Source organism: Salvia splendens, chromosome 11 (assembly GCF_004379255.2).
Source record: "Salvia splendens isolate huo1 chromosome 11, SspV2, whole genome shotgun sequence".
NCBI classification, from domain to species: Eukaryota; Viridiplantae; Streptophyta; class Magnoliopsida; order Lamiales; family Lamiaceae; genus Salvia; species Salvia splendens.
Genome location: NC_056042.1, coordinates 6,369,606 through 6,381,001, shown reverse-complemented (window position 1 = coordinate 6,381,001; position 11,396 = coordinate 6,369,606).

The window sequence follows — 11,396 nt, the reverse complement described above, 5'->3', positions numbered from 1 at the left end:
AACAGTTCTCGATGATCGTTGGGGAGTTCCCGCTCCTTGTATTCCTCCTCTTCCATGGTTGTGTCGCTATCTGATTCAGATTCTTCACTGGCCTCGTACTCACTATCGCTCTGTGTCTGCCGGTTTGATGGGGTCCTCCGGGCAGTCTCAGTGATCACTATGCCTGTGTTCGGGGTACGCATTCTTTTGGTTTTTGATTTTTTCTCCACAACGGTCTTGCCCTTTCTTTTCCTTTCTACTTGGTATCTAGCTTCCTCTTCCGCCTCGGTTGGTGGCGTCTCCTGGGATCTACACTCTTTCTTGGCATCTTCCTTCTCCAATTGTTCGGGGCTCACTGACTCGGGTGCGAGGTCCAGTCCCTCAGCCACCCGCTCGGCTTCCACACCCTGATCCTCTTGCGCCGGACAGGGTTCGTCGTCACTTACGATCTCTAGGGGATCCTCCGCCGTGTTCGGTTCCGCCCTGTTGGGTGCCCACTTACCCAAACAACGTTGCGATTTCCTCTGCGGTTTGGGTGGCTCTGCCTTGGAGCCTGTCTTCACTACCAGTTTCCTTCTGACGGGGATCGGTTTAACTACCGGAGGTGCCCCTGGGGTGGATGCCTCTACCTCTGGTTCTGTTGTCTCTGTTCCTGCTTCCTTGGCTTCACTCTGCTTTTCCCTCTCCTCTTCTCCTTCAGACTGGGATGTCTTATCCTTCGGTATGGGTTCTCTAAAAGCTTGTTCATTCTCTCCTACTGATCTTGGTGCGAGGTCCAGACCCTCAGCCACCAAGTCAGTTGTCTCCTCTCTTCGGCTTACCCTGTTCATTATCGAGTCAAACTCCTCGTCCGTCATGAGGCCCTGTTTCCTGGCTGATTCGTTCAGATCTATCTCTGGCCGTCTTACTTCTTGAAATACTGGGTCCTTCTCGGGCGTCATTTTTGCTCCGCCACTCTCTCCCTGGGTTTCCCTTACTTGGCTGGACCTTTTCTTTCGCTCCTCAGAGTCGGAGCTGTAAAACGCGGCGATAGCTTCCAGGTCTGCCGAATCTGGTACCGAGGGTTCCGATGCCGCGGCGGCTGAGGGAGATCCTTCCTCCGACTGTAGTTCTGCGTGTCTGACCTGTGCATGAGGAATTTCACTGGGTGCGGTTCCTATGCCCCCCGTGTGGCCGAAATTGGTCAATGCCGCCGTCCAGTCCCTAGTCGGGTCTTGTTGGCGAAGGAATACCATTACGGCATCCAAAGAAATAGTGGCCGGCGGTTGAGCAGTCGGTGCGGGTGGTTGGTTCGACTGTGGTTGGGCCTCCGGGGTATCTTCTCGCAGCGGCTGCGTATCTTGGGTGTTCGCACGACGGGGCTTGATTTTCCTCGCGATAGCTTTCTTACCCATGACTGTAATTTGTGATTTGACGGTAGAAATTAGGGTTTGGTTTGAGAACGATGGTTCTGTGAGAGGGATAGAGGAGAATTTCTTGAAAGGTATTTTAGAAATGAGGGTTTTTGAGGGAAAAAGGGAGGGTCGGTTGGTTTAGTTCGGATTAGAAATGGCAGTTGCAGGTGGTTTCAACCGGCTATCACTGGTTACCGGTCATGCCGCTTCATCTGAAAAGTGGTTGGGCGACAGGTGTTGGTTCTTGATTGGCTAGCGTGTGTACTCTCTCTGCTCCACACCATTCCAGCACTGCCACCCTGCAAAAGCTGCACACGCTTAATTCAAATTTACGTCCTATCCACAATTTCCCTCTATACTTACCTATTACGGAAAATAATTCAAAATGGCACTTAAATACAAATTGGAGTGACACTAAATAGGTAATCTCTTGGTCAAAGTGTACCCCAACCTAAATTTAAGGCCCGAAAATATATTTTTGGATTTTTAGAAAATTTTCAAGCATGCAAAAATTAATTACGTATATACAGTATTTACATTCTCCTTAGGTAATTTGGAATCCTACCTGGCCAGTATATGCAGAATATTATCAAAATGAAACTAGCCACGTGGAATTCCAAATTCCTATCTTACTAATCAGTATGTGACCTTAGTATGTGGTAGTAGTGGAATTTCATCCACTACCCCCACCTCACTATTATCCCTAAAGATTTTCAACCTATGTCCATTCACAACAAAAGGCTCAGAGTTAGAAAGACTCCCTGAAATCTCCACCGCTCCATTAGCTCGGAGGGCTGTTACGATGTACGGTCCTGTCCACTTAGATTTGAGTTTCCCGGGCATTAACTTCAATCTCGACTGGAAGAGTAGTACTTTCTGGCCAACATGGAGCTCCTTGGTTCTCAGATTTCTATCATGCCATAATTTCGTTCGCTCCTTGTACCACATGGCCGAGTCGAAAGATTCCAATCTAAGTTCTTCAAGCTCCTGTAATTGCAGCTTCCTTTCCTCCTCACAGGCTGTAGCATCCATATTCACTTTCTGTACTGCCCAGTATGCTCGGTGCTCGATCCCTACAGGTAAGTGGCACATTTTTCCAAAAACTATTCGGTAAGGGGACATACCAATGGGGGTCTTGTAGGCTGTTCGATATGCCCAGAGAGCATCCTCTAATCTCACGCTCCAATCCTTCCGAGAAGGATTTACAGTTTTCTCCAAAATCTTCTTTATCTCTCGATTAGAGATCTCGGCTTGGCCGTTAGCTTGCGGGTGGTAGGGGCTTGAAAGTCTATGGTGCACACCGTACTTTTTCATTAAAGCTTCAATTGTACGATTACAAAAGTGTGTACCTTGATCAGAGATGATCGCCCTTGGGACTCCGAAACGGCTGAAAATGTGACTCTTTAAGAATTTGGCCACCTCCTTTGCTTCACACGTACTTGTGGCCGTCGCTTCTACCCATTTGGAGACGTAATCCACCGCGACTAGGATATACAGATTGCCATAGGACGAGGGAAAAGGCCCCATGAAATCCATTCCCCATATGTCGAATAATTCACAAACAATAATCGGTACTTGCGGCATCTCATCTTGGGCAGATATTCCACCGGTCAGTTGGCAACGCTCACAGCTCCGGCAGAACTCGTATGCATCTTTGTTGAGAGTTGGCCAGTAAAAGCCGCTATCCAGAATCTTCCTTGCCGTCTTCTTGGATCCGAAGTGCCCTCCACATGCTAACGAATGGCAGTGGGTCAACACATCCCGCTGTTCCCAGTCAGGAATGCACCTTCTTATCACTTGATCGGATCCTACCCTCCATAGGTAAGGGTCGTCCCAAAAATAATATTTTGCCTCACTCTTGATCTTCATTCGTTGGGCTTTGGTAACACTTGGTACCTCTGGAAGTTCTCCAGTTACTAGGTAGTTGGCCAGGTCCGCATACCATGGCTCCTGCCCTACCTTCTCTTTTCCTTTTGCTGCATCATTCTGACCAGTAAGTTTGTACACTTCTTCCCAATCAATTTTTCTGGGTGCAAAAATCACCTCACATAAGTGTTCCTCTGGAAACTGGTCGTGCACCTCCTCGCTGTTTCCTTCTTGCACTATTCTGCTCAAATGGTCTGCCACCTTGTTTTCGACTCCTCTCTTATCTTCCACCTCCCAATCAAATTCTTGCAACAAGAGTACCCATCGGATCAAGCGTGGTTTTGATTCTCTCTTGGTAACTAGATACTTAAGGGCTGCATGGTCAGTGTATACTACGACCTTAGATCCCAGCAAATATGGCCGGAACTTCTCGAAAGAAAACACCACTGCCAGCATCTCCTTTTCGGTGGTATCGTAATTCCGCTGGGCTTGATTTAGAGTCTTGGACGCATAAAAAATTACGTGCCTCCTCCCATCGATCTTCTGACCCAGCACGGCCCCTACCGCAAAGTCGCTGGCGTCGCACATTACTTCGAAAGGATGGTTCCAATCAGGAGCTCGTATGATAGGTGCGGATACTAATTTTTCTTTGAGAAGATCGAAAGCTGCCTTGCATTGCTCATCAAAAACGAACTCCACATCATTTTGAAGCAGTCTGGTAAGGGGTTGGGCGATTTTGGAGAAATCCTTTATAAATCTTCGATAAAATCCAGCATGTCCCAGGAAACCCCTTATTCCCTTCTGATCAGTAGGGAATGGTAATTTGGATATGACATCCACCTTGGCTCGATCCACCTGGATACCTCTTTCTGAGACTACGTGTCCTAGGACTATCCCTTCGGTGACCATAAAATGGCACTTCTCGAAGTTCAAAACCAGACTCTTTGCTTGACACCTTTCCAAAACTATGTCCAAATGATGAAGGCAAGAGTCGAACGAGTCTCCGTAAACCGTGAAGTCATCCATAAATATTTCTATGCACTCCTCAATCAAATCGGAAAATATGCTCATCATGCATCGTTGAAACGTACCTGGAGCGTTGCATAAACCGAAAGGCATGCGACGGTATGCATAGGTTCCAAACGGGCAAGTAAAAGTGGTTTTGTCCTGGTCCTCAGGATCCACGTGAATTTGGAAGTACCCGCTGTACCCATCTAGGAAGCAGAAAAATTTTTTTCCAGCTAATCTCTCTAATATCTGGTCGATGAAAGGCAAAGGAAAATGGTCCTTCCTTGTTGCGTTGTTCAGCTTCCGGTAGTCGATGCACATTCGCCAACCCGTGACCAGCCTTGTTGGAATCAGCTCGTTCCTCTCATTCTTGACAACTTGGATCCCGGATTTCTTTGGAACCATGTGGATCGGGCTGACCCACTCACTGTCCGGCACTGAATAGATAATCCCTAGCGACAACAACTTCAAGATTTCCTTTAAAATTTCCTCTCGCATGTTAGGGTTTACCTTCCTTTGAGCATCTCGATGAGCCTTCGCTCCCTCTTCTAGCCTGATGTGGTGCATGCAAACGTCGGGGCTTATCCCTACTAGATCTGTAAGGCTCCATCCGATTGCCTTCTTATTCCTATTCAACACAGTCAGTAGCCGCGCTTCTTGTTCTTTTGTGAGACTGCTGTTGATGATTACGGGATATGAGTTCTCCTCCCCGAGGTAGGCATACTTCAAGTTCGATGGTAACTTTTTTAGCTCGACTTGGGGTGGAAGTGTGTCTTCGGGTAGAGGGTTTTTCTGGGCCTCCCCGTCTTTCTTTAAGCCTTCCCCTGAAGGTTCTTCCGTACTGACTGGAAGCTTGGCCCCTGCGGCTCCAATGAACGCCGACTTTTGACAGAATTCCTTGATCGCTCCTTCTATTTCTTCGTCGGTCAACCCCTGGCTACTGATCAACTCACACCACGCAGCAGCTTCTTCGTCGGCCTGATCACAAGCATCTAAAGCCTGGAGTTTTTCCTGTAATAGTTCGGTCTCAAGAAAATCTTGGACTAGAGGGTCAATCACATCAACAAAGCATAGATTTTCAGAATCAATGGGTTTCTTCATGGCATCATTTATATCAAAAGTAAACTTCTCACCATTAAAATCAATGCAAATAGTCCCCTCGGCCATATCCACTATTGTCTTAGCCGTTCTCAAAAAAGGTCTCCCTAACAAGACTCCACTAGACTCTCTCGCTTCATGCTCACTCATTTTGATCACATAAAAATCAGCAGGGTATGTGAACTCCTGTACTCTAACCAACACGTTCTCTAAAACTCCCTCAGGGCTTATGCACGACCTATCAGCCAGCTGGATCAACACCCTAGTGTTTGACAGCCTCACTCCTTTCAGTCGGTTATAGATTGATAATGGCATGACATTAATGGAAGCTCCAAGATCACACATCGCATGTTCAACCTTCACATCCCCTATAGTTATGGGTAAAGTGAACATACCTGGATCGGCCCTTTTGGGCGGCAGTTTCTCTTGCACAATTGCGGATGCGATCCCTTCCACCATGATTTGTCCATCTTTTTGAGCTTTCCCGGCTATGAAATCCTTAATGAATTTTCCGAGCGGGGGTAGTTTCACGGCTTGGAGGAATGGTATGGTGACGTCCAACCTTCCAAAAATCGACAAGTAGTCGACCGGGTTCTCTTTCTTCCTCTTTGTAACAAATCGGAATGGGAATGGTTTCTCCCCTTTTTTCTCTTCTACGGGTTCCTCAGCAACTTTCTTTGGTAGCTCTTGGGTCCGAGCCTCCATTCTGGGATTTTTCTCTTGAGGAGGTTCCTTCCTGGTCAGTAAGGCATCGGGTTCACCTCTTATACTTGGTGTATCATCCAGGAAGAATGGATCCTGCATTCGAGGCATGAAATTCCCTATTTCCTCAGCTGAAATTGTCTCGCCTCCTATCTTCGTTCCATTCGATCCTTCACTCGGCTGTTTCGGTTGAGGTGCATCATAAGTAGTTCCTGACCTCAACGTGACCTTACTCACATTTGCCTTCTCGGGCATTTGGACTGTAGATGGGAGTTTTCCTGCATTTCCCTTCAAATCACCCATCGAACTGGCCAGTTGAGCTAACTGCCTATTCATCATATCCATGTTCGCCTTATGTTCTTTCTGGGCATTTTGCATCCCCTGCACGACCTCATTATGGGCTTGCAATTCTCCTTTGATGTTCTGTTGTGATGCTAGCATTTCACTCATCATGTCCTCAACGGATCTCCTCGGCCTGTTCGAGTTTTGGAAATGACCCGGCCCTTGGTGTTGATAGTTCTGGGAGGTTTGCTGTCCTTGATTAGGCGGGTATTGGTTATATTGGGCAGGAGGAGTGTACTGATCTTGAGGATATTGATTCTGGTGCTGGGCTTGGAATTGATTCTGGTTCTGATGGTGTTGGGATGCTTGGTTTGGTTGATTTTGGTAGTTTTGGAAATTTCTCTGATGGGGTGGCACGTAAACAGGGTTCGAGTTTGAGCTTTGTGGGTTATAGTTTTGGGCTTGTTGGTTTCTTCCTGACCAGTTGGGCTGGAAGTCTGGGTTTGCTGGTCCACGGTTAGGGTTTTGGTTCGGGTGAGGGTTATATTGGTTCTGGCCTTGACCTTGGTTCTGGTTTTGGTTCCCTTCTCCCCATCGAAAATTCGGGTGGTCCCTCCATGGTGCGTCCCGTTGTCTCCCCTGGATCCAATTCCCATTCTGGTTAAAATACCCAGCAGCATTAGCTTGCTCCGTACTGATCAAGTCATTCGGATGCTCGTATTGGGCCCCTTGATTCCCCTGCTCTGCACCCTTGTAGTTCCCAGTTGGGAGAGGTGGTGGAGTGCTCTTCTCGATGGCACTCAAAAGTGACTTCTTCAGTTCATCCATCTTCAAGTCCATTTTCTGCTCCAGCTTGTTCTCCTGATCAGTAGTCGATGCAACCGCAGCCCGCTCTCGGTTGTATCCTTCCCTTGAATGGTCATACTCTTTCTTTGCATTCAGTAGCTTCCTTAGGACTCTCTTTGCTTCGCTGACCCGTAATTGCGTGAAGCTTCCTCCCGAAGATGAATTGGCCAGGTCTTTGGTAACCGCGTTCATGCCCTCGTAGAAAGTATGATGTACTTCAATGTCCGCCATGCGATGGTTGGGACACGATTCCAAAAGACCCATGTATCTTGCCCAATAGTCGCTCAAGGGCTCGTCATATCCTTGCTTCACATTCGTTATTTCTCTCTTCAGTGCGCTTGTCTTAGATGACGGAAAAAACTCGCCCAGGAATGCTGACTTGAAGTCGGCCCAAGTCTCAATAGAGTCAGGGGGCAAGCGCATGAACCAGGTGTTCGCTTCCCCCTTGAGCACAAATGGCAGAGCTTTCAGCCTATAATCATCTTCAGTCGCTCCTGCTGGTCTTCTCTGCGCTCTACAAATCTTACAAAATTCGTGAAGGAACTCATACGGCCCTTCATAGCTTTTCCCGCAGTATGTAGGTAGAATCGCTATGACATGAGGCTTCACGTCACAAGCAGTCTGTCCCGGGGTGACCACGATAGCTTGCGGTGGTTCTCCTTCGGTATGCGCATTCAGCGTACCGATCTCTGGATCTTCGTCCATGTTGGCAGCCATTCCTGGATTGCCTTCCAACAGTGGTAACTCCACGGGAATTGGTCCTTCTATGGTGTCCTGTTCTTCGTCGCTACTCGTGTCTAGGTCAGACAGAGTTGTTGACAGGCCAGAACGAGTGGTCACAAGTATGGATCCTCGCTGAAGTATCTTCGGTTTCCACGGATTAGGATCCGAACTGCTTCTCATAAACTGAAACAAAAGGAAAAGAGAAAAAATTATACACAATATTTACGCCCAAGTATCACACACAATAGTATATAAAACGCCATCCATCCCCGGCAACGGCGCCATTTGAAGAGGTTACGAGGTGCGTAGGTGTCGTTCAAGTGAGGATATATCCTACTGGCAGGATAAAGATCCTAACTAAGCCTAGACCTCGTCTTCAAAGATTCCTCAACCCACTTCTACTGATCAGTATAGTGGAGGTAAGGGTCGAATCCCACAGAGATGGTGCGTTTAAACTACTGCGGTGATGTTTTGGAGGGTTGGTTAGCTACCACGCTCGGGTTGAGTTTCTACCTAGGCGAGTAATTAAAGGGTGGCGTCCTACTGACTAGGATGGGGGAGCAGATCATGGAATGCAACTGTGTACGTGGAAATGAGGGGACATGGTGTAACAGAAATTGTTTGGAAAGGACGGTATTTCTATTTTTGGCTAAACAGAATATTCAGAGTGTAGTGGAGGTAGTGGTGACTAGGCTGACAGATCTGCAGGTACAACCAGAGGTGAAGGACAAAAGAAAGCAAAAGTAAATAAAAGTAAGGTGGTCCCCAATCTGGATGTAGACATCGTCTTCTCCAACAACACAACTTAAACTCAGATAACAATTCCAGATCCAACCCGGCAAACGCAGATTAACAACTCGCGAACACAGATCTAAAACTAAGAAATCAAATCTGAAATCAAACGCTGAAACTGGACTTCTGCATGCTGGTCAACATGAAAGATCGATTCAGAAAATAAAACGAAGCCTTGCATGCAACGATCTACTTCCAGATCAAATAGTACATGTTTACCTATCCTAAAGAAATTTGTTACGTAACAGAATTTAGAGATTTAGCACTTAAAACACCGAGAAATCTTAGATCTAAGCTAACTAGACAAGGAAAGAAAAGAACACTACAATGAACGAAACGGAAATCAACTTCATAGCATTAACACGTTCGGATATCCAAAGCAAGTATTTCAAAACAACAAAATCCCAAAATGTAACAGAAATCCAACGTAAAGACGGAGAACTAATTAAACTACGAAAGCAATTTAAAGATTGTTTGCCACTCCGGGCGATAAAAATCTCTGACTGGAACTACGATCTAGCCAACTGGAACGGACGATGACTGGAACTCGGGAACATTCTGAACGTCAGGTGATCATGGCTCGGCGAGGCAAGAAGTGGACACGGCTGAAAGACTGAAATTACCGAGAGAACTCTCTACCTAAGGATGATGGTGAATTTTTTCTATCCCCCCGGATGCTCCTTCTCTCTCCAACTTGGCTACCTTTTATAGGGAGGCTACCCTTGATTTTTAGGGTAAATCCTCGCTGCAATTTGACTTCTTTGCCCTTAATTGTGGGTAATCCGTCCCAGCTATCCGTCTTCTTCATCTCAAGCCGTTTTAGCACGTATACGGATCAGTATGAGACCATGCTGGCGCTTTTTCTACCCGAACACTCCGGAACTTCCCTACTGGCCAGAACACTTATCCTGCACACTTTGAGCAACTGCTTTGCAAATATAATCATTTAAACCTGTCATACTGACCAGTAACCGAGGCCTAGAATACGACTTATCAGTCGTGATCTGCATTTTCCTGCATTCATCACCTTCAAAAAATTCGCATCACCATCACTGGCGCCGTCTGTGGGAAACAGAGAACCAAATTTGTGATAAAGCGAATTTTTGACCCTTTTTCCACCCCAAAAAAATGCATACCAGATCACATAACACCCATAATACCGTTCGTAATAACCGTGAGGAAGCTAGTCCAGCTCGCAGGTCTGAAAAACGGCCTCGGGAGACATCTACCTCCGGTTCTCACGAAGAAGGAACAAGCCATTCCAGGAGAGATCGCACCGAGTCTTCCCAGCAGCCCGATTTAAATGAAGCTGTCAAGCTGTTCTTGGCCGAGAAGCAGGAGGAGTTCTTAACCTTCCTGCAGAAGAGCCAACAGCCGGAGAAGACAACGGCGGATTCTCCCTCCTCATCCAGACATGAAAGTCACTACCGCAGTAGTGACGTGTCTTCCAGGAGAAAGAATCCTCAACCCCGACATGTTCCTGTTCCTCCTCGGTACCGGAACCACAGGAGAACTCCATCTCCTCCGTACCGAAGAGATGTCGGGTTCGCCATGTATGGAGCATTAAAGACTCCGTTCTCGGACGATATCACCCGAACTCCTTTGCCGCGGAACTACCGGACACCGTCAATGACTTATGACGGGTTGGTGGATCCTCATGACTTCCTGGGACGCTATCAGTATAACATGGCGAACCAGGGTCTCAATGAGGTCCATATGTGCAAGCTGTTCCCCGAGCTGCTTATCGGGAACGCGAGAAGGTGGTTCGATAGCCTCCCCCAAGGCAGCATTAGATCTTACCGAGATCTAATGGATGCTTTCCACAGGAGGTTCTTTCAGAAAGCGGAAGCCCGGATCACTTCGGCTCAGCTGCTTTCTATACGTCAAGGTCGCGACGAAAAGATCAGCGACTTCATGACGAGATTCCACAAGGAATGCCTACAAGTAGATGATCTCAACGATCTACTTGTCATTTCGGCATTCCAAAATGGAATCCTGCCCGGAGCTCTCTACAGAAAGCTCGTGGAGTGCGGTCCGCAAACAGCTCAAGAAATGTGGGACATTGCGGACCAGTTTTCCCTTGCGGATGAGGCAGACCGTCGGAAACGGTCTTTAGACAGCTCATCCCGAGAAGAGAAAAAGAAGCCCGATCAAAGCGGCCAGGTGCTTCCTCGCCGAACTCCTTTTGAAAGAATTCAAAGGGCACCGGTACAAGGCAGATTGGGGCCACGTCTCAATCCTGAGAAGCCGCCCGCTCAGTTCGTACCATTAAACAAGTCAAGAGCGGAAATTTTCGAACTACATTCCGATATGTTCGAAAAACCAAAGCGGATGACGAAATCAGCCGCGCGGCGACCTCAGGATCAATATTGCTCCTTCCATCAAACCCACGGTCACGATACCGAGGAGTGCCGAAATTTGGCTGCAGGTATTGATGTTCTTGTGAAAACAGGAACGTTAAAAAAATACCAAAGCAAGCAGCCGAAAAAGAACAAAAGGCAGAGAGGTGCGAACTGCAATCCTCAGGATCCGAAAAGGCATGAGGATCCCGAAGACGACGACGAGCCGCAATATGATGGAGTAATCCAGACTATTGATGCTCTCCCTGCCGGGAAGACTAAGTCGTCCCTAAAAGCAGAACGCAGAGGTTCCAATCAAGAGGAGCCAACACATAAAAGGCTGAAGAAAGACGAAGTGATTACATTT